This window comes from Nyctereutes procyonoides, unplaced genomic scaffold, assembly GCF_905146905.1.
Source record: "Nyctereutes procyonoides isolate TBG_1078 unplaced genomic scaffold, NYPRO_anot_genome, whole genome shotgun sequence".
Classification (NCBI taxonomy): Eukaryota; Metazoa; Chordata; class Mammalia; order Carnivora; family Canidae; genus Nyctereutes; species Nyctereutes procyonoides.
The window spans coordinates 58953374-58975864 of record NW_026575051.1 but is presented as its reverse complement, the minus strand read 5'-3'; the positions used below and the strand labels follow the sequence as shown (position 1 = coordinate 58975864).

At 39.1% G+C, this 22491-nt stretch overlaps 1 protein-coding gene and 1 long non-coding RNA gene across 4 annotated transcripts in view; one reads left to right on the top strand and one right to left on the bottom strand.

The window, feature by feature from the left end:
* Positions 1–6624: 6624 nt before the first annotated feature.
* Positions 6625–18871, bottom strand: LOC129513012 (uncharacterized). Of its 2 annotated transcripts, XR_008665125.1 has the most exons (4): positions 18462–18871; positions 17908–18154; positions 16243–16398; positions 6625–6907 (listed from the first exon to the last, which is right to left on the bottom strand). It is a non-coding gene; the product is annotated as an uncharacterized LOC129513012 (long non-coding RNA). The 2 variants fall into 2 exon arrangements; XR_008665124.1 differs by lacking the exon at positions 17908–18154.
* Positions 18872–18998: 127 nt separating this feature from the next.
* Positions 18999–22491, top strand: part of ASCC3 (activating signal cointegrator 1 complex subunit 3) — a 349769-nt gene continuing 346276 nt past the window's right edge. For both annotated transcript variants that reach the window (XM_055329663.1, XM_055329664.1), the window contains exon 1: positions 18999–19258. The gene's annotated coding sequence lies outside the window, so the exon portion shown is untranslated. The remainder of the gene's footprint in view (positions 19259–22491) is intronic.

Sequence of the window (22491 nt, the reverse complement as noted above, 5' to 3'; positions counted from 1 at the left end):
TTCTGTTCTGATTCCTTCTAAATCTTACAGCTAAATCTTCACTTCAAAGTTCACTTCTAGGGGATCCCTGGGTGGCTCAGTGGTCTAGCACCTGCCTTCGGCCCAGGGCCTGATCCTGGAGTCCTGGGATCAAGTCCCACATTGGACTCCCTGCATGGAACCTGCTTCTACCTTTGCCTGTGTCTCTGCCTCTGTGTGTGTGTGTGTCTCTCATGAATGAATAAACAACTATATTAAAACAAACACAAAGTTCACTTCCATCTCAGATTCTGAAAGTAGTCTTCACTGAAGAGTATTAGGAGAAGCCCTTAATCAGTTTGGTTTAACTCAACACACTTATTCTTATATTTATTCTAAGTTAGGCACTGTGCAAGTCAATGATGACAAGATAAATAACCACAAAGATAAATAAACCATAGGCTTCATTCTTGAAGTGGTTGTAGTCTAGTGCAGAGGTCTCTTAAACACTAATGTGCATAAGAATTGCCAGGGAGGTTGTTAAAAATGTAGGACCTGGCCCCACTCCCAGAGGTTCTAATCCATAAATTCTTTTAGGTGATCCCCAGTGGGTGATCTCTCTTTGGAAATGTTTGTCTAGGGGCCAAGTACAGATGGATATTTCAATTTAACGTCAAAGTACTGTATTTGAGTAATAGTAAATCATAGACTTTGGCACTAGAAGATATGAGTTTGAATCTAGCACTACTACTTATTACTTGTGTGACAATGGATAAGTTATTTAATCATTTTATATCTCTACAAAATCTTACTTCCTGTGATTATTATGATGTTTAAAATAAACAAGATAATATAAGTCTAAGGAAATAAACTAAGGCTTACTGCTTAATTTTCTTTTACAACAAAATTCCTCATTATAATAGAGGGAGTTGGGAATCAGTGTAGGCAAAGGGAGAAATGGAGAGAAGATCTAGAGCCTGTACTGATGAAGACAGAGATGAACAGAGATATCTCCTAAAGAAGCTTGCTTGAAGTTTGCTTTTTTATGTGCAACATAGGTTCCCCACCAAAAATTCATAATATTTACATTACTAACTAGTGTTTTTGAAGTTGGACTTATGTTGAAGGAAATGCCAGAAAAAGTGCTGAATCTGTTCTCACAATGTGCTGGGTGCAAGAAAAGAGGCTACTCAGAGGATACAGTCGCACACTCATTACATGAATAAATGGTTAATAGGCTGGCATATAATAAACCTCCAATAAATAGTAGCTGTTATCAGGGCCCTGTTCTTCCTTGCTCCATCCTTACCCCTGATGCCTTCTTTCGACTCTATCCTTAAGTAGGAGTCCAATTAGTTTTCAAGAAATCCTCTTACATTCTTACTCTTTTCCTAGACTACTCGCCCTTTACAACTCCTGACATCAAACTAAACCTTAAGAGCACCACTTCCTTGATCAATTTCTCTTACAGAGATCTGTTCATTCAACTGGTCATTCACTTAACAAGTACTTATTAGAAATACCCTGTTCTGGGCCTTATGCCAGGAATGAGAAAAGGACAATGCAAAAAACACATGAACTCTGCCCTCATGGAGCTTATAATCTAGGGAATGAGCAGACACACAAAGAGGTACCTAATTACAAAATGGTAAGTACTAATAAGGAGAAGTTTAGTGCTCTACGTGTGTACAAGTACCTATTCTAGTATGGACAGTAAGAAAGGCCCCTTAAGGAAAAAAGTCTGTTATATTTGTTGAGCACCTATTACATATGACACAATATATAAGTACACCTGCTAAACAAGACATGAAAGAGAATTAACATATATAGTGCAGTGTGATATCTGATATGTAAAAGGTAAGCACAGGGGTATTTGAATAAATACTAGGAATCAGGGAAAATGTTCTGAAAGAATAATAATAAGTGATAGCTATTATTCCTATGATGCCATATGCTCTAAAAAGAGGCAAAGTGGGTTAAGTGGTGACCCTCCTCCACCAAAGAGACATGTCCACATTCTAATCCCCAGAACCTGTGAATATTGCCTTATATGACAAGAGTGCATATCACCTTATATACAAAAGGTGTGATTAAGATATTGAGAGATAGTTTTTCCTGAATTATCCAGGGTGGGGGTGGGGGGGCTAATTGAAAATACATGCATCCTTATAAATATAAAGCAGAGAGTTTTAAGACCTAAGAGGAGGAGGTAGGCAATGTGACTACAGATTAGATCCACAAGCCAAGGAAATCCTAGAGCCACCAGAAGTAGAAAAGGCAAGGAAGAAATTCTTCCTTAAAGCCATGGGAGGGAGCACAGTTCTGCTGACACCTTGATTTTGTGCACTGGCCTCCAGGACTGTGAGAGAATACTTTATCTATTATCTATCTATCTATCTATCTATCTATCTATCTATCATCTATCTATCTATCATCTATCTATCTATTTATCTATCTATCTATCCATCACCCAGTTTGGGGTAATTTCTATTAGCAGCCACAGGAAACTAGTATAAAATTAAACCAATTTGTGAATGTAGGGAATTGCTTTCTGGGGCAGAAGGACCCTTTGAAAGGAGGGTATCTTAGTTACTACTACCATATGTAAAATATCAAAAAACAAAATAAAAAACAAAACAGAAAAAAAGGATACCAGACATTGTAAAGTATATATGTATATATATATATATATATTCTTTTTTTTTTTCTGGGAACTCTAAACTTTAGTAGTTGTGGGAAGAAGTAAGAGATGGAATCAGAGTATAGGTTAAGTTCAGTCAGGTTTTTAAATGGCATAGCTAAGGAGCCGAAACTTCTCTAGGCCCTAGATATTCAGATGGTGGTTCTTAGAGCAGCCGCTGGAGCTGCAACATTACCACAGAGATTTCTAGAAATGCAGAATTGGGGGCCACATTCCAAATCTTCAAATAAAATCTAATTTTAACAAGATTTCAGGGTCATTTGTATGCACTCTCACATTTAAGAAGCTTGCCTCTAGGGCAATGCTATTGGGAGATTTTCAAAGATTTAAAGCAAGTAACTGACAAGGTAACATTTGCATTTTAGGTCAACCAATCTGGTGGTATTATGAAGAACACATTTAATTGGGATAAAACCCAAGGCAGAGACGAGTGACTGCAATAGTACTAGCAAGAGATTATGAAGTTCTGAATGAAGATGGTGGTAACAGAGATGACACATAGAAGACAAAATTTTAAGAAATATTTAGACCCTAGTCTAACATGTACTAATGTTATTCACTCCTAGGTTCTGTGATATGTCCCACTTCTTTGTGCTTCTGTTTCTAACAGGATCTTAGAGGGTTTACTACTGTCATAGTTTCTGTTGAAATACCAACAGATGACAGAATGCTCAACCGAGCAAAGCCATTCTCCCTTCTATATGCAGGTTGACAAAAGAATGTATTTAAGATATTTTTACATGATCCTTTGAGGCTTCAACCAGATCAAGGATATTAAAAAAAAAAGAGAGAGAGAGAGATTGAGAGAGAGAGAGAGAGAGAGGATCAGAGAAAGTAAAGGAGCAGCTTCTTTGGAGAGCTGCCATTGTGTCATGGACACTGTCAAAAAAAAAAAAAAATCCACAGGCCCCAAATGGAGTTATGTTAAGGCCTCATATCAAGACTTAATACTTAACTGTAGTTTCAATTCCCCCCTAGAATATAATCTTTAATCAGTCAACGTGGAATTTCCCTGACAGCACTAGAAGATCTATAAACAGACTCCTCCTTTCCCCTTAGGAGGGCAACTTTGCCTAAAATAATGCATTCTTTGCCAATAATCCTCTTTTCTTACTCTCTCTCTCTGCCTTTGAAAACCTTCCTTTTTTCAGCTCAAGGGAGCTCTTTTTTATTTGCTAGATGGGATGCTGCGTGATCCATAAATCATTCAAAAAAACCAATTTGATCTTTTAAATTACTCAGTTGATTGTTTAACATTACCCACCCTCTGAGGGTAATAGGCATAGTATAGGACCTTCTAACCTCAAGTCTAGTGAGGAGTACTGCCAGGGGACCATAGGAGAGCTTTGAAATGTGTTTTCTGCCATTGGAAAATGCAAATAACAAGTGTTGTCCTGCTGCCCCCAAAATCTTAAGTGGACTATTGACTGAGGTTGACTGATTCTACTACCCCTGCTCCAGAAAAATATAGAGGCTAAGGGGACAACTGGTTCCCTGGTGGTCGAGCCAGGAGAGTGCTGTCGGTTTAGGACCAGCCTTTATTCCTAAAGCTTCCTAGGGCAGGGAATGTAAGCCAAGGAAAAAAAGAGCTAGAGTGGATTCATCTTGGGTTCTGTGCAAAAAAGCCATCTGGAGGAGTAAAGCGTTCCTCTCAAAAAGGAAGTGTAGATGCACTTCAGGCTTCCCAGGACTTGAACAAGGAAAGATGCATCAGCTAATGAATTGCCAGAGTTGGAAAGATCTAATTGGGAACCTTCAAGGAGTCCTCAGAGGTGTCTCCAAAGAGAGAGATTCTGTTTTAATCATTTACCAGATCTGCAAGAGGTTCCTGCCTTTAGACCCAGGTAAGGAAACCACTAGGGTTTGCAGTGAAGTAAGAAATGTCCAATATCTCTTGACTTTCTGTCGTTCTCTCACCTCCTAAGGGCTGTATGTGGCCTTGGAAACATTAGCAGTATGTTGTCATGAAATGCAAAAAGAAGAGAGAAGGCCCAATCCACTTTTTCAGTTCAGGCTTTCAGCTCTAAGGAGGCTTAAGCTATTGCAAGAATTAATACTAAACCAATTATGAATTTTCATTATTACACAGTAACAAATAGTCTAGTATTAAACAGTCTAATTACTGAATTATGATGGTGTCTGTGACCTAAAATGACAATGGAGAGATATATAAAGTCAGCAATAACAACAACAATAAATCCATAGATCCTGCCAGAGTTTTGAGCCAGGAATAGGTACCCTACCCAATAAAATTTAAAGGAATGGTGAGGAAAAAAAAATTCGTTTTAGTTATGTGAAAAGCTGTACTTCAATACAGAGATCAAATTAAAATTTTAGTAAATATTGTTCTTACTTAAAATACTGTTCTTTAAGTTTGTAATTCCTGGCAAGTTGAGTTGGTTCATTTAGGTTAAAAGATGGCTAAACAGAAATAGAATTTTGGGACTGATGTCAGCTGTGGGCAGTAGTAAATACTGTTCATGTCTGTGGGAGGTGGTCTCAACATACAAGCTTGGTACTGTTAGGATATAGTTATCTACTTCCAGGGTCTTACATTATGAGACAATATTATACCATTTTTGCATTTATAAAAGGAAACACTTTAATTAGTGCTACACACACAATGAAAAAGCGTTGCTTAATCTTGTTTTGCTGATATATGTATTTATAATTTCTTGCTGTGTCTTTGTGAAAGCTTAAAAGGAAAAATTCTCCCACGGAGCACATATGTCAGAGTTTATTTTTTAAAAATTCACATTAGTGGTTGTTAAGTAACTAGGCCTGTTCAGAGTTGTGTAAATCTGAGACTTTATGTTCAGGTTAGGACAATTTTCCTTTTTGTTTATTAATTGAACCCAGATATAAACATTTTAAATGTGGTATTGGTGAAATCAATATCACATTTTTTTAAAAGATTTTACTTATTTATTCATGAGAGACACACACACACACACAGAGAGAGAGAGAGAGAGAGAGAGAGAGAGAGGCAGAGACATAGGCAGAGGGAGAAGCAGGCTACATGCTGGGACTTGATCCCAGGTCTCCAGGATGACGCCCTGGGCTGAAGGTGGCGCTAAACCGCTGAGCCACCCGGGGATCCCCCAACATCACATTTTTAAGGAAGAACTTATTTGTAAGCAACTCTGAATATATGAATATATATCTTAAGTACCAACATACTAAAAATAATTTTTTCTCTTTTTCTTTCTTCTGCATAATAACAAAATAAACACTAACAAGAGCTGTAACCAAAATGAGTCCCTTCTCCTAGTTTAGAAAACATGATAACCCTAGACCATAAGCCATTTAATAAAGAAGAGAATAAGGTAACCCTGGACTACTTTGTCATTAGATCTTAGGGCATTAAGTCCTTAAGAAATTCCACATCTTGCCAAAAGATGGCGCTCCTGGATCCAGCAAAGAAACTGAAAAGTCCCAGAGAAGATAAAAGCACTTTTTCAGGGATCCGTGGGTGGTGCAGCGGTTTGGCGGCTGCCTTTGGCCCAGGGCGTGATCAAAAAAAAAAAAAAAAGCACTTTTTCAGATACTGAGAAACTGTCCATTATCAAGTGGCAAGAGCCTTTTGATAGCAAAAAAAAAAACCTCAGCTTTAGAGGGTGTGCCGAATTGCCTTCAGACATTGTCTTCCAGATAGATTGTCAACCTTTTAAGTCTCCTTTCCTTACTATGAAATCTACATAATAAAAATGAGAATAATTAACGCTTGTAGAGTTCCAGGAAGAAATGCTTAAAACAATGCTTGGCAAATAGGAGATAGGTGAGCAGTGAAAGCTAGCTATTATTTGTTAAAAGCCAACAGTGTTTGTCTTGTTTGCTACTCTGCTGACTCATAGTAGGTTCTCTCTCTCTATAGATAGATAGATAGATAGATAGATAGATAGATAGATATGTATATATACATATATATTACTTGAATGTGTTGACCTTAAATGGAGAACAGCCAGTTATTTTATCAGCAATGTGTTTATTCAGTAATAGTAGAGGAATTGCTATTTGGACACGCAAGCTATGGGAAGCTACTGGCAAGTCCACAGATCAAATGAGAGAAACATTATAAAGAAAAGGAAGAAGTTGGGGGTTGGGGAACTGCTGTGAATGAAAATTCACTGGAGAAAAGTGAGAGTCCAGGGTCCTGATGATTTCCCATTGGCTGAGTTGTGATATTTTCTTATTGGCTGCACTTGTGGTTGGGTCTGGAGAAATTCTTCTTCCTGCTGGTTTCTTTTCCTGTTAGGGATGCAAGATATCTCTCCTTTTGAGTCTGCAATTGACAAGGAGTCCTAGGGCATGAAAGCTCCCCCTTTGTCTCTTGACTCCATTTCAAATGAGGTTTCCTTCACTCAGTTTCAGAAGTGAATGGATGAATGAACCTTCACATCAACGTATAGAGTTAGCTAAAGGAAGCTTTCATTCTGAACCTCTTGAACCTATGAAGTCAGAATCTTATGCCTGACTTAACCTTGCTCTTCCTGACCAATGACTATAATAACCACCTGTCTGATCTGTGATTTGATTGACTTCAAGCATATCAGTCTTGTTTAAGCTGTCAAGGTAGAATTTCCATCTCCAGCCTATTTTGTCATTTAAGTCCTATATCCCTACTATATCTTACAAAGAACAACAGAAAAATTACACTTCATATCTAAATTAGGAAGAGCTAAACCTATCAAAATTCAATTAAAAATTATTTTAAAGAGAAATGACATTAATAAGTGGCACCTTAACATTTAAATCTTATAATTTCAATTGAAACTATAATGGTATTATTTCCTCAGGGACGACTCCTTAACACATTCATGTAAAGAAAGAATGTTCAAAATATAGGGGCAATTTTTAACAACTTCAGTGTTCCTTATGGAGGTCTTTTTTTTTTAAGATTTATTTATTTATTCATGAAAGACACAGAGTGAGAGAGAGAGGCAGAGACACAGGTGGAGGGAGAAGCAGGCTCCACGCAGGGAGCCCAATGCGGGACTCGATTCTGGATCCTGGGGTCACGACCTGAACGGAAGACAGGCACCCAACCGCTGAGCCACCCAGGCGTCCCTCTTTTTTTTTTTTTAATATTTTATTTATTTATTCATGAGAGACACAGAAAGAGAGAAGCAGAGATATAGGCAGAGGGAGAAGCAGGCTCCATGCAGGGAGCCCAATATGGGACCTAATTCTAGGACTCCAGGATCATGCCCTGAGTTGAAGGTAGACAAGCTTAACCACTGAGCCACCCAGGTGTCTCCCTTATGGAGGTCTTAGTAGTTTACATTCTTTCTTAGGGAAGTCTTACACATTTACTCAATCCCCAAAATCACTGAACTGTTACTATACAGCTTCGTTTTTCCTTCACTGTCATTGCTGGCATTATAATCTACTGAAAAACTTTCAATTTTATTTCCTAGCTGTGGTCCAACTTAAAAAAGAATTCATTAAAAGTCAGTAAGCCTGGTAAAATCTTCCTATTTATATATACTGGGCAGTTAAAGAAAAAAGAAAATGTTTGTTATCCCATGCCAATCTTAATTTTCTTTGTGAGATGCTTCATAATCATTCAGAATGTTTTAAAATATAAACTTACAAAATCAGTAGTTGGGAAACACCTTTTTAAAAAAATGATTTAATTGCAGGGATTGAAAACAACGAATTCTCCAATGAGAAAAGTGAAAATTTAGGTGGGGTATAGTAAAGAACTAGAACCTGCCCAAAGAGAAGGCCTCGTCTTTGCCTTCAGCCTTTTAAGATGTGGTTATCTGAGGGTCTTGGTTCATACTTAGTCTAACAATGTGATTTAGGTTGGGGACTGGCAACACCTATATAGTCTTAGGTTGGGTATTGGTCAGTGGAAAAGACCAACAATATGACTTTGGGTGGGGGCTTTGGGTCACATAGTATCAGTAAACCTGGAAACTGAGATTTACCATGTGGGCAATCAATTGATCAATTATGCCTACATGACAAAACCCCTTAAAAATTTTTGGACACCAAAAAAAAATTTTTTTGGACACCAAGCTTAGGTGAGCCTTCCTGATTCATGGTACTCTATGCATACTGTTACACACTGATGCTAGAACATTAATGTGTCCTGACTTCATGGCTAAAGATGACTGAATCTCTGCGTTTGAAAGTCTCTTAAACTGTTTTACGTGTGCCTTCCTTTAATCTTAATCTGTATCTTTTCCTTTTAATAAGCCATAACCATGAGAATAATAGCTTTTAGTGAGTTTTATGAGTCTTTCTGAAAATTACTGAAACTGGAGAAATTTGGGAGAACCACTCCACCTTCACCCCCTCCCTCTTGCAAACTTGCAGTAAGTATCAGAAATGAGGGTGGTTTTGTACCTCTAACTTTGTAACTGGCCTAAACTTCTCATAGGGCATTTTCAGGTTTGTTAGAGAAGAAAGGTAACAGCAGGTTAACTTGACCATCACTTTGGAAGTATCAAGCTGTACTACAATGGTACAGGATGGAAGTTGTCCTGACTTTGCCTACTTTTAAAATGAACACAATCTCTCTTTGAAACTAAAGATCATTAACACCTGTAATGCATATTATTATATAATAAACACCTTTTTACAAACTTTTATGAGATTTTCCCATAAGAAAAGATTTTTAAAACAGGTTGAAAAACAACCCTTTGAGGTATCAACAAGCCTCATAAATTAAGGCCAGGGTGGCAACAACATGAAAAAATGCTGAGTGACATACTATGTGATTTCATTTATATGAATTTCAAAACCAAGAATAGTAATCTTTGTTGATAGAAGTCAGAATAGTGGCAACTTTAGGATGGCTAGGGTAGGGAAGGGAGATTTAAATGCTGACTTGGAGGGTTATAAGGGAGTGTTAAGGAGTGTTGGAAATATTCTCTATCTTGATTTGGTAGTAGTCACATGAGGTAGATACAGTATTATCCATTTAAAATATATACTTTAGTCCACCTCAATTTTGAAAAAAAAAGCTATACCTTATTTAAAAACTCAAGTCCTTCACCACGTAATAAAGGAAACACTGAGTATTAAAGGAAAAGTATATTTAATTGACAAACACTTGGTATCTACTAAGTCAAGCTAGTACTTATGGATACAGCCTAGAGCAAAAAACAGAAACAAAACCTGTTTATAGACTACTGAGTCAGCCATTCTTAGGCTACTACTAGCAACAGTATGGACTTGTAAAATTCAACATGGTTTTATTCTCTAGAATCAAACTTACAAAGATGCCTTTTATGATTTTCCATACAAAAGGCTTATAAATAAATCCTACCTATTCTTATATGCCCAGCTTGATACTCACTTTTTTTTGCAAAGGTTTTTAATCTCCTGAGGCCAACAGTGGCCTATCTTTACTTTGGATTCCTTTTGTACTCATAAAGTATCACACAACTCAGCACTTAATAGTTCTTGAATAGTCTTGTGTTAAATTTCTCTCCTTTTCAAACTATAAGTTCCTCTAAGTTCCTTGAGAATCGAGATTATATCATACTTTTCTTTGGAAAGTTCACAATGCTTAACAAAGTGTGGGTTATGTGATACATGTTTAATTACTTGTGGGTAGAATGAATAGAAACTTCATTTTGACCTTATTAAAAATGCTTAAGAATAGTTTAAACTTCAGGAAAATTTAGTACTTAAAATAATTAATATCCATTATTATACATTGCGATTTTTTACTAGCTTAATTTTTATGTGCATAAAAGAGATAAAAGTTAGTCTTGATATTCTATTCTGTTTCCCATGGCTCTCAGTTCTGATAAGAAGTGAAGAGAGGCTATCCTTATCTGCTTAATACAATATATTTGCTTTAATTGAGAAGGAAAAGGATTGTGGGTGAAACATTTGTCTCCCAATATGTCTTTATCTCTCATGGTAACAGAACTCCTTAATTTTAACTGAATATATAGTTGCCTAAAATAAAAACTACAATTCCCAGCTGCCCGTGAAACTAAGTGTGGCCATGTGACTAAATGATGGGTGTACTTTCAGTTCAGGTTCCCAAAATAGGTCTCTCTGCTACTCCTCTTCTTTAGACTGCTACTTGGAATATAGTCTTGGTTGCAAGTCATCTCATATTATTAGAGGAGAACAATACCCTAGAAATTATAGAATAACAAGAAGGGACCTCGGTCTCTGGATGACTAAATCCTAAATATAACCACACTGTTCCAAGATTACTGTTGGGGAGGTGACTGAAAAGACATGACTGCTGGTTGACCCATGAGCTGAACCCCAGGCAATCAAAGGCACCCCTCCCTGTCCTCTGTCTTTGAAATATGAGTTCTGCTTTCCTTCTTGCTCCCAGAAGCTGCCCTGAGGACATAGCCTTGAGATAATGATGTGGTGCTGAGACTAGTTAGACAGTATAAGACAGTATATATACTTGACTAAACCTAGTTAAGGCCTCTATACACACTTTTTACGATTTGACAGGTGGGTGTAGGGATCCACGTGTCTTGTACCCTAAAATAAGCTATGTATGTAAGTCTCCTTTAGTTATTAAAACTGACACTTACCAACCTGGAGTGCCCTTCCTCTTTCTTTTCTCTCTTTCTGCTCTCCAAATACAGGGACCAGCTTCAGATTATATTGGAGATACTCCCAAGGAGGTTATAAACCAAAGATTACTTACCTATCTTGTTTTGTGAGAGGAAAACTCTATTGCTACTGTCATTTTGGGTTTCATACAGTCTAAACAATTCCCTAACTTATCTGTTAGGGGAATCACAGCATGGCAGCAGTTGGCAAGGAAAGATTCTCCCATTCCCACACAGTGCTTTAGGTAATAAATATGTTTCAGCCTCAAACTTTGGGTGGGTGATTTACTTGCATTAGAAAGGCAAACCTAGGGGATCTCTGGGTGGCTCAGCGGTTTAGCACCTGCCTTCAGCCCAGGGCGTGACCCTGTAGTCCCGGGATCGAGTTCTGCATCAGGCTTCCTGCATGGAGCCTGCTTCTCCCTCTGCCTGTGTCTCTGCCTCTCTCTCCCCCTCCCTCCTCTCTCCTCTCCTCTCTCTCTCTCTCTCTCTCTCAGTACAGGCAAAAGGAGAAGCAAGCTCCTTTCAGGGAGCCCAATACAGGACTCGATCCCAGACCAGGATCATGCCCTGAACCAAAGGCAGATGCTCAACCGCTGAGCTACCCAGGCATCCCATACTTAACTCATCTCTTACAGGGTCTTTCCTTCTATCAATATCTTGTAAGTTTGCTTGTTTTTCTATCTTAAAAACACACATAGACAAAAGTCTTTCTCTGGACCCTAAAATCTCCTCCATTGCTCCTTTTTTCATGTGTTTATTAGACAAAAATGATTCTCATCCCTGTCTCCATTTTCTCTCTTCTCATTTATTCTCTTAATTTGCCATCTGATTTCCAAATCTATCTATCAAGTTACTATAATTGCTTCCAATTCATCAATTATATAAATCTCCAAAGACATTAACTTAGTCTCTGTTCTCCTTGACTTTGAGCAGGAATTAACCTTGTTGATGACTTTTTAAAAAAATGATTTTATATATCTTTACTAATCTCTTTCCTCTTTGGCCACCCTTTCTTTCTCCTTTGCTAGCTTCCTTTCCTCCTCTGAATCACAATGGTAGTGCACCTGAATTGTTTTGATCTTTTTCCTAATGATATTATTTTTTTCTGAATTTTCTTTAAGACTACCCCTCTCCACATTCTATCCTTACATTAGATTTACTATAGCTTTCACTTTATAAAAAAAAAAACTCCCTATCTTACCATTTATTCTATTGAATTTCACATTTCATCCCATATGACCTTGTTCCTTGAACTCTTCCTCCTCCCATCTATACTGCTTCCTCTCTAGACCTGCTACACAGCCCTTTCTGGAATGTTTTTTAGCTTCTAAGATTGGTACAACCTTTTCCAGAATTCCATTTTTCCTCTTAGTTTTCAGCCTTATTTTGCTGGAATTTTTCGCTGGAGTTTCTATCCTTAGTTTGCTGAGGTAAAGATCACATGGGAGGAAAATGTTCTGCAGTTCTACATCCTTGATGATCTAAAAATAACTTTATTTTGCTCTTAGTTAATTGCTCTTTAGTTAATTGCTAAATTGAATGAGTATAGATTTTTAGACTGAAATATATCTACCATTATAATATTGAAAATATTCTTTTTTAAAAAATTTTTTTAATTTATTTATTTATGATAGTCACACAGAGAGAGAGAGAAAGAGAGAGGCAGAGACACAGGCAGAGGGAGAAGCAGGCTCCATGCACTGGGAGCCCGATGTGGGATTCGATCCCGGGTCTCCAGGATCGCGCCCTGGGCCAAAGGCAGGCGCCAAACCGCTGCACCACCCAGGGATCCCTATTGAAAATATTCTATCATTGTCTTCTAGTATCCAGTGCTGTTGATAGGTCTGATTTTTTTTTTTTCTTAAGAGATGGAAAGAGCCAGAGTGCAGGGGAACAGGGAGTACCATAGGGAGAAGGAGAGAGAGAATCTCAGGCAGGCTCCTGACCCAGAGTGGAGCCCAATGTGAGGCTCAATCACACAACCCTAAGATCATGAACCTGAGCTGAAATCAAGAGTCAGATACTTAACTGACTCAGCCACTCAGGTGCCCCAATTGGTCTGATTTTTATTCTTTCATTGATAATGTATTTTTTGTGCTTAGAAACTTGGGGGATTTATTATCATTAATATTATTGACTATTATTATTCCTAGTTTTTATTCTTGGTTTTACATGATAATATCTCCAAGTATGGATGTTTTTTCACCTATTTTCTGGTGCCCAGTAGTCTACTCAATCTGAAAACTTGTTTCCTTCTACCTTCCAAAAAGACCTCTTATAATTAAAACATTTTTTTCTCGCTTTTCTTTTTCTAAATCTCTTTCTTTTCTAGCAGTTGAATGTTAGTCTACTGGATTGGCTATCTATGACTCTTATCTTTTCTCATATTTTCTGTTCATGTCTTTGTATGCTTGTTCTAGACTTCTTCAATTTTATCGCCAGTATTTTCCCTTGAATTTTGCATTTAAGTAACTGTTTTTTGTGTCTCAGAACTCTATTTCATCCATGTTTGCTTCTTTTTCAGAGTACCTTTTATGTAGCTTAAGGATATAATATATTCTGAATACTGAAATATATAAATTGGAGTGATTTTTTTTTAATTTTATTTTTATTTTATGATAGTCACAGAGAGAGAGAGGCAGAGACACAGGCAGAGGGAGAAGCAGGCTCCATGCACCGGGAGCCCGATATGGGATTCGATCCCGAGTCTCCAGGATCGCGCCCTGGGCCAAAGGCGGGCGCCAAACCGCTGCGCCACCCAGGGATCCCTGGAGTGATTTTTAAAAATGTTCCTTTTCATTTTATAAATTATATCTGTTTCCTTTAGTTTCTTTTTCTGTTTTTCTTAGTCTTTCTCTTTCATAATGGCGATTTTCCTGTTGATTTTTTATTGTATGTTTATACATACACATACACACATGCAAATACATTTATGTAAACATGTGTTATACTATATATAACATTTTATATAAAAATATTTTTATTTACACATTACCTATAATATATAAAATATATAATATATTAATACATGTATGTCCATAAATATATATTTGACAAAATATATATTTATGTTTATAATCTTAAAATACATTAAATTTAAAAATTAAAAATATAAAAAAATATAAACTGGTCATTGATAATGGTTTTCCTTTGCTTTCAATAAGTAGGATGTCTTCCACTTTTCTCTCCTATATAGGAATTGTGAACAAGTAGCTGGGTTTGGTACTGTAGGACCAGGAATGCTAAATATCAGGTTTTACTTTAAGATGAGTAGGCAAGCAACTAGCTCTCTGGATGCTGGCCCTGAGTACCAGAATGAGAATGGTATTTCTCTTTGTTGTCAACACAAAAGCTTTCATTTCCTCTCTACTATTTACATAATTCATTTCAAGAAGACTTTTGGGGTCATTTTTGGTTTCTATGTTTGGTGGCAGGTGTCTTTGTCTACAAATGAAGAAGGAAATGTGTGTGGTGCCTGAGTCAAGTGTAACATATTTCGAATGTTATCCCTATTTTCAGCCCTTATTCTCACTTCTGCTCTCTGCCATGCCTCAACCAACTCTTTTATAACTACTTTGCTGTATTTTTTGGCAATGGTTTTGGGTGTTATTCCAGAGAATATGGTCTCTTTCTCTACTATTAGCTTTGTTTCTCAGGAAATTACTGAAGTTTCATTTTTCTTTTCTCTGTTGATCATACTTCTCTCTGTATAACACATACTATCTTTACTCTTTTCTTTATTCCTCAATGTTTCTAATTCTAAATTTTCATTTCAGCAGTGTATAGGAAAGAACATTAGGCAAATTACATGCCTAGTCCACGGATCGTGAACAGTAAGCCAAGAATAACTCTATAGATACTATAAGCATATATTTTGCCATTTGGATAAAACTTATTGCAGAATTCCCCATAGCTTGGCCACATGATCACCTCTACAAAATTCTTATTCAAAGGGAAATAGAATTATTTCCAGGGTAAAGGAAAGAGCTCACATTTCTTTAGCTGTTTGGTAGTCTAGCAAATTCAATTTATTAAGAAAGAGGAGGAAAATGGTGATTGGGTAGGCAACCACAGTGGCCATGATAATTTTTTTCTTCATATCATCATCATTTCTTAAAAAGGACTAGGGAAGCTCATTTTAGAACTGAGCATCCCTCAGAGGTTAAGTGTCAGCTACAGGTAAGACACTGCAGTGGAGTCCAGCAAAGATGGAATTTTAAGACCCAATGTTGTAAGCTGGAGTATGCAAAATGAAGGGGGGAACAACAGACTGAGAATAGGTAAAACCGAAAAGGTCCAGAAGCCGAGGCTGTGGGACACTGGTGAGCTGTGCAGACCTAGTCGACACATATACTGAGATATATTAAGAGACTACTGGGCTGCAAATGAGTCAGGAGCATATCAACCCGTTCTGACAACCCATGAGGTGATATGGCTGAGAATGAAAGGCTAGAATGCTAAGAATGACAGAACATAGAGATGAAAAGAAACAAAGACATGGAAGACTTTGTTGAGCCAATGAAAACATGTTGGAAGCACTTTCACCTTGAGATTTTCTGTTTTTGAGACAATTTTGAAAAAATTAAGGCACTATTAGTCAAATGATCTAGTTACATACACGTATATAATTTTACATATACGGATTTCATATTGTGCGTGTATTATTTTGCAAACAATTTACTCAGTTGTACTCTTTGATATATTTCTGTATCAAGCAACATAGCTTCATATCATACTTTTTTAATACCTATAAAGCATTCTACTTTAGAGATGTGCTGTACAATAATCCCCCTTTGTTTGTAGGGGATACATCCAAGACTGCCCCAGTGGATGCCTGAAACCAATGCTAGTACCAAACCCTGTATACACTGTTTTTTTCTTACATATGCATAGTTATGACAAAGTTTAGTTTATAAATTAGGCACAGTAAGATTAACAACGACTAATAACAAAATAGAATAATTACAATAAAATATAATAAAAGTTATGTGAATGTGGTCTCTTTCTCTAAATATCTTATTCTAGTGTACTCACCCTTCTTTTGATGTGAGATGATAAAATGCCTAGTGATGAGATGAAGTGAAGTGAATGATGCAGGCATTGTGACATAGCATTAGGCCACTATTGACCCCTTGATGATTTATCAGAAGAAGGATCATCCGCTTCCAGATTGTGGTTGACCTCATGTAACTGAAACAGCAGAAAGGGAAACCCTGGATAAGGGGCAAGACTACTATCATCAATTTAAATCAATCCTCTATTAATAATACATTTTTAAGTAGGAGTTTTAGTTGGTTGCCCAACCACCCATTAATTTCAACCCATGCTAGTCAATATTGCCAAGAGATTCATACAATCCCAATTTCTAATGGTCAGATCCTGGTTGCCTACAGTACTAAACTTCTTAAATTAAAAATCGAGTCTTCTTACATATTAGTTTCTGATTTTAACTTTATCGTCACTACCTTCCAATAAGCACCTTCTATTGTAGACAAACAGGTTATTCATTATAATGGAGTGCATCTGCAATCTTGTTTCCTTGTCTCTGCTCATGGCACTTTCTGGACAGTTTTCTTTCTATTCATTAGGAATTCTGTCATCAGACTCTTCCCACTAATATTTCCGAAAACCCTCCAGGGATTACAAAGAGGACAAAGATAGTTCTTAGAGTTCAGTGAAGTGTATTTCCCTCTAGGTCAGGACTGTCCAATAGAAATAAGATGCAAGCCACCTATGTAATTTAAAACTTTCAAGTAGCCACATTAAAAAAAATAAACAGGTAAAATTACTTTTAATATACTGACACAAATGTTAACACTTCAATATGCACTCAATATACTAATTAAGATATTTTACTTTTTTGGCACAAAGTTTCAAAATCCGGTGTATAATTTGCACTTAACTGCATGTCTCCATTTGAATCCACCATATTTCAAGGGTAAAGAACCGCATTTGGTTAGTTACCAAATGTAGCTAGGCAGGGCTCATTTGCAGTTTCCTTCTTCCTCAAGTCTTTGGAACTGTGATGATCTGTGATAATCTGTTATGTGAATTCCTAGCACTTATTGTTAGTAACTCTCATTATCAGGTGGCTTCCTCTCATTATTTATCTTTTAATACGTTTGTCTTGCCTCACAAGTTAACTTGTAAAAAAAATTTTTTTTTTAAGTCTAGGACTGATCCAACTTCAAAGTTGGGAATAACTAATAAAACTATGAACTAATTCTTTTGATGTATGGTTCCCCTGCAGCTAGTGCCTACCAAGTAAGCTTTCATGGGCAGCCCCGGGTGGCTCAGCGGTTTAGCACCGCCTTCAGTCTAGGGAGTGATCCTGGAGACACTGGATCGAGTCCCACATCGGGCTCCCTGCATGGAGCCTGCTTCTCCCTCGGACTGTGTCTCTGCCGCCCTCCTCTCTCTGTTTCTCATAAATAAATAAGACTTTAAAAAATTAAATAAGGTCAAATCCAGTGAATGAGGCATCCATACATCCTGAGGCAGACAACTTCTCTGACTAGTGCTGGAAGAATATTTCCTTTTCAGGATCTGAAATCTGTTTCTCTCAAAACTGCATTTCTTGCGATCACATGAAAGAAATCTAAAGTCACAGGACTAGTCTTTATTTGGAGACCTTCCAGTAGTTTTCTCTCTTCCGTGAAAATCCTCCCAAGTTCAATCAGTACTTTTTTTATGCATTACCTTTTGGGGTCCTCTTCATCATCTGCTCCCCTCTGAAATAATTCCAGCCTCTCTGAGTTTGTAATAAAGTGCTCAATCTAAGGGCACCTGGGTGGCTCAGCGGTTGAGCGTCAACCTTTGGCCCAGGGTGTGATCCAGGGTCCTGGGATCAAGTCCCACATGAAGCTTCCCACGTGGAGCCTGCTTCCCCCTCTGCCTTAGGTCTCTGCTTCTCTCTCTGTGTCTCTCATGAATAAAGAAGTAAAACCTTAAAAAATATGAATAAAAAAAAATAAAGTGCTCTATCTAAAACACCGAACTCCAGTTATGGTTTGGCCAATGAAAAGCATAACTGGATCACCACTGACTGCCTTTCTATAAAACACAGTTCCACTAGGCATCCAGACACACTCCTTATGAGGAGGGGGATGGAGGAGGAGGGAGCACGACCGTCAGTCAGGTCATGCCATCTTTGCACGCCCGATGTTTAGTCTAGAACTCTTGTATACACGTTCACAAGGGAGTTCTTGAGGTTAGTTATTATTATTATTATTATTTTTTAAAATATCGTCTACCTGTCTTTTCAAATGAGCCAGAGAATCTTCAGGTATTTTGTTTTCGGTGGGGACCGTCCGACCCAAGCACCTGCTGACAGAGAAAACCTGAAGAGAACTGAGCTGAGAACTGAGAGAGCTCAGGGCAAGCGGACGGGAGACCAGGGAACGAACTAACTGCATCAAGGGTCCAGGAGCCAGGCGCTCCGGCCGGCGATGGAGATCACGGTGACCCGGTCCCTCACGCTCCCTACTTCGCTTCTCTCCTCCACCTTTCACAGGAATCGTTAGCTGTCTTCACCTCAGGGAGAAGATCGGAGAATAAGATGCAGTCAACTCGAGTAACAGCAGGGAGGGCTCTTCGGGCGGTGACTAGAGGCGGCAGCGCGACGCGGTACCTGACGGCCGAGTCCCAGGGGCGCGCGCGCGCCCGCCGGCTCCTCTCGGCGGCTCTACGGGCGGGGGGCGGGGCGGCGGCGCGCGCGCGCGCGGGGCGGGGCCGAGGGAGCCGACGTGCTGACGTGGGCGCGGCGGCGGGCGGGTGACGTGTGGGCCCGCGCCTGCCCCGCCCCTCGCCGGCCGTGTGGGTCCGGACGGTGGTCCCGGCGCTGCGCTCTGTGGCTGCGGGCGACCCTGGCGGGCTCGGGTGGGGTGCAGAGGAAGGCGGAGCGGGGCGGCTGCCCACTGGCGTCTTCAGCTCGGCCCTCCGCTCGCTCCCCACCCGGCGTGGAAAGGAAAAATGAAAACGAAACAGAGGGGGGGGACGCGAAGGTAGGAGCTGACCGAGTGATGGGAAGCGCGCGAGCCCGGGCCAAGAGGTGAGGAGGTGGATGTGGAGCGGGAGGAGGGGCGGCGCGGCCCGGGGCAGGTGGCGGGCGGCGGGAGGCGGGAGGCGGGAGGCGGGAGGCTGGGGGCTCCGGGGGTGGCGACGCGGCCCGACGGCCGCCTCGGGTTTCGGGGGGCGAGCCACGGGCTGTCACCCCTCTTGGGGCCCGACGTCCTGTGGGTGGTCTCCGGACAGCCTGGTCCCCACCCTTGGGATCTGTAGGTCGGGGTGGCGATCCTAGACATCAGCCTGGGAGTTAGGCCCCGACGTGACCAGATGGGGAGATTGCTCTTCCCGGTGCGTGGGCAATTTGCTTTCATGAGGGTTGCTTTCTTCAGTTAACGAAGCCGTGGCAACTTCCTTACTCGTTTTCTTCACGTAGATTTTGGGGAAAAGACCTGCTTTGTATTTTTTTTTTTTTTTTTTTTTTTACCCCCACACCGAAAAGTAAATAATCCGGTTAGGGCGTTGATCATGGTGAATTGTGGGTGAGTTTGGTGAACGCTGAGTCTGGAATGTCATTTCGAAGTAAGTAAATGTGTTGCACACGTGAGGGAGGTGTGGTGGGTTCCGGGGGCAGCTGTGTTAAATAGCCTTTTTTTTTTTTTTCTTTCTTTTATCATAAGTTACCTTATTTGTTGAATGCAGCGTGTGCGTGTATTTTGCTCACCTCTGGTTGAAAAGAAGCAAGATTTCAGTGTTAGCTGAAAGTTTGGTATCAGTGGTGTCACACGTACACTCAAGCTGGGAATCGAATGTTCTTTCCCTAAGTAGGCTTAGATTGAATAGCCGGTATTTCTATCACTAGATTTCTTGTTTCTTGGAGAGAAATACTTTTTTTTTTTTTTTCTCCTCTCTCTCCCATTTTCAAAGTGTTGTGAGAAGAATTCAGCTTCTGATTCTACGCCGGACTTCCACATCTTTTAACGATGGCTATAATAATAATAGTCTCGCATGAGAAAAAATGCTCGCTAGAGATGCCAGTTAAGTGTAGGCTAAACAATCTTACTTGAATGAATGAATTTTTCATGGCTTAGCCTTCTTGATCCCTGCTGAACGATTTTTTTTTTTTTAATCATTTCATTCATTCATGTCTTCCTACGTGCAGGGCACTGTGCTAGGCCTAGGAAATCAAGAGAGAGACACAGTGTCTGTGCTTGTGGAACTTTCTCTAGTCTCACATCCTTTTTCCAGAGAACCTTGACTGAAGGGTTCCTCTTGCTGTCGTGGATTTCTAGTGAACCAAAGTGTGGCTTTTCATGAGGATAAGTTATTGTCAATGTTTATACATAACTGGCCTCTAAAGAGGAGTATATTGGGCAGCCCCGGTGGCTCAGCGGTTGAGCGCCTGCCTGCGTGATCCCAGGATTGAGTCCCGCGTCGGGCTCCCTGCATGGAGCCAGCTTCTCCCTCCTCCTGTGTCTCTGCCCCCCCCCCCTCTCTCTCTGTGCCTCTCATGAATAAATAAATGAAAATCTTTAAAAAAAATAATAAAGAGGAGTAGATTATTTTACTTGAACAGCATGACTTAATTGATTTTGCCTTTGATCAAAAAGAAAATATACAGGGCAGCCCCGGTGGCCCAGCGGTTTAGCGCCGCCTTTAGCCCTGGGCCTGATCCTGGAGACCCAGGCCGAGTCCCACTTCGGGCTCCCTGCTTGAGGCCTGCCTCTGCCTCTGCCTTTGTCGTTGCTTCTCTCTCTCTCTGTCTCTCTCTCTCTGTCTCTAAGTCTCTCATGAATAACTAAATAAAATCTTTGGGGAAAAAAAGTATACGATGACAGTGTTTTGCCAGTTAAAAATATTTTTTTTTAAGATTTATTTTTTTGACAGAAGGAGAGAGGGAGTTTGTGTGAGGGGTGGCAGAGGCAGAGGCAGAGGAAGAGAGAGTCTCAAGCCCACTCCCCACCGAGTGGGAAGCCCAGTGCATGTGACTGGATCTCATGACCCTGGGACATGACCTGAGCCGAAATCAAGAGTTGGCCACTTAACTGAGCCACCTAGGAGCCCTAGGAATAATTATATTTCTTTTTGCAAAGTACCCTTAACTAAAAAATTCACAATCAGAAGTCAGTTTCTACCTGAAAAAGACTTTATTTTTCCAGTTTTTACATTGGTCTCATTGGACCTCTGTGTGTTAATAACTTGTAATTCACAATAATTATATGCACAAAGCATATCATCAGAAATATGTATGGTACTCATTGACAAGTAAACTTTTTGCCCCATAGTGCCTCTCTGGGGAGGTAGTTAGCATAAGCTCTTTCAGTGCAAAGTATATCTTGATATAATGTGGCAGTTTTCAACTTTGAGAAGATATCTATCTGAAGTTTAAATTTTAACAAACACAAACATTTATGGAAAGAAAAAAATGCATAATTACCAAAGAGGAAAGAATAAGGTATCTTATGTATTTAGTAATTGTAAGAAGAAGGTAGGCGTTATGTGTCTATCTCATACATAGTTTTTTTTTAAAGTAGATACTTATTTATTACATCTTTTTGCCTAGTATAATGCCTTGCTTACAGTAGACAGCCCTATATAAATGTTCATTTAACATACACCATCTCATTTAAGTCCTCCATTTTTGCATGTAGATGAGCAAGTATGTTTGAGAATGTTCGCTATTTGGTCAGTTTCATTTTTCTGCTGTTCGCTATGATAATCTGCTTTACAAATTGTCTTATTTCTGAAACTCTGTTACTCAGATTTAATGCAATTTAATCCATCTTTGAATATTCTGGTTTAATTAGATCATTCAACCTGAAGGGGGTGTAGAAAATCATTTTGAAATCCTGCTTTATTTTATGGATCAGAAAGTTGATATCCAGAGAAGTTAGCTGACTTCTTATCATCAACAAAAATGTGACATCTGAACTCAGTTCTCCTTATTTTTATTTTACTTTCAACTATGTTATCTTGCTTTTCATTGTTATTTGAATAGACTAACTCTTGGGAAGTAAATTAAGATAGAGTCTCATTTTATCTTTCTGATTTGGGAATTTTGGGTTTATCTTCTTTTACTTTTGTGATTCACTCTTCAAAGAGAATTTGTAGGAAGTTCATTATCAAAGGTTTGAACTGAATGAAAAATAAGGGTGGAATTTGGAAGAAGTACATAATTTAAAAAGCTATTAACATGTAATAAATTTACAGGTAGCAGTAAGCATTGTCAGGATATGTTTTAATAAGATCATTGTTGAGAAATACTTATATATATATTTA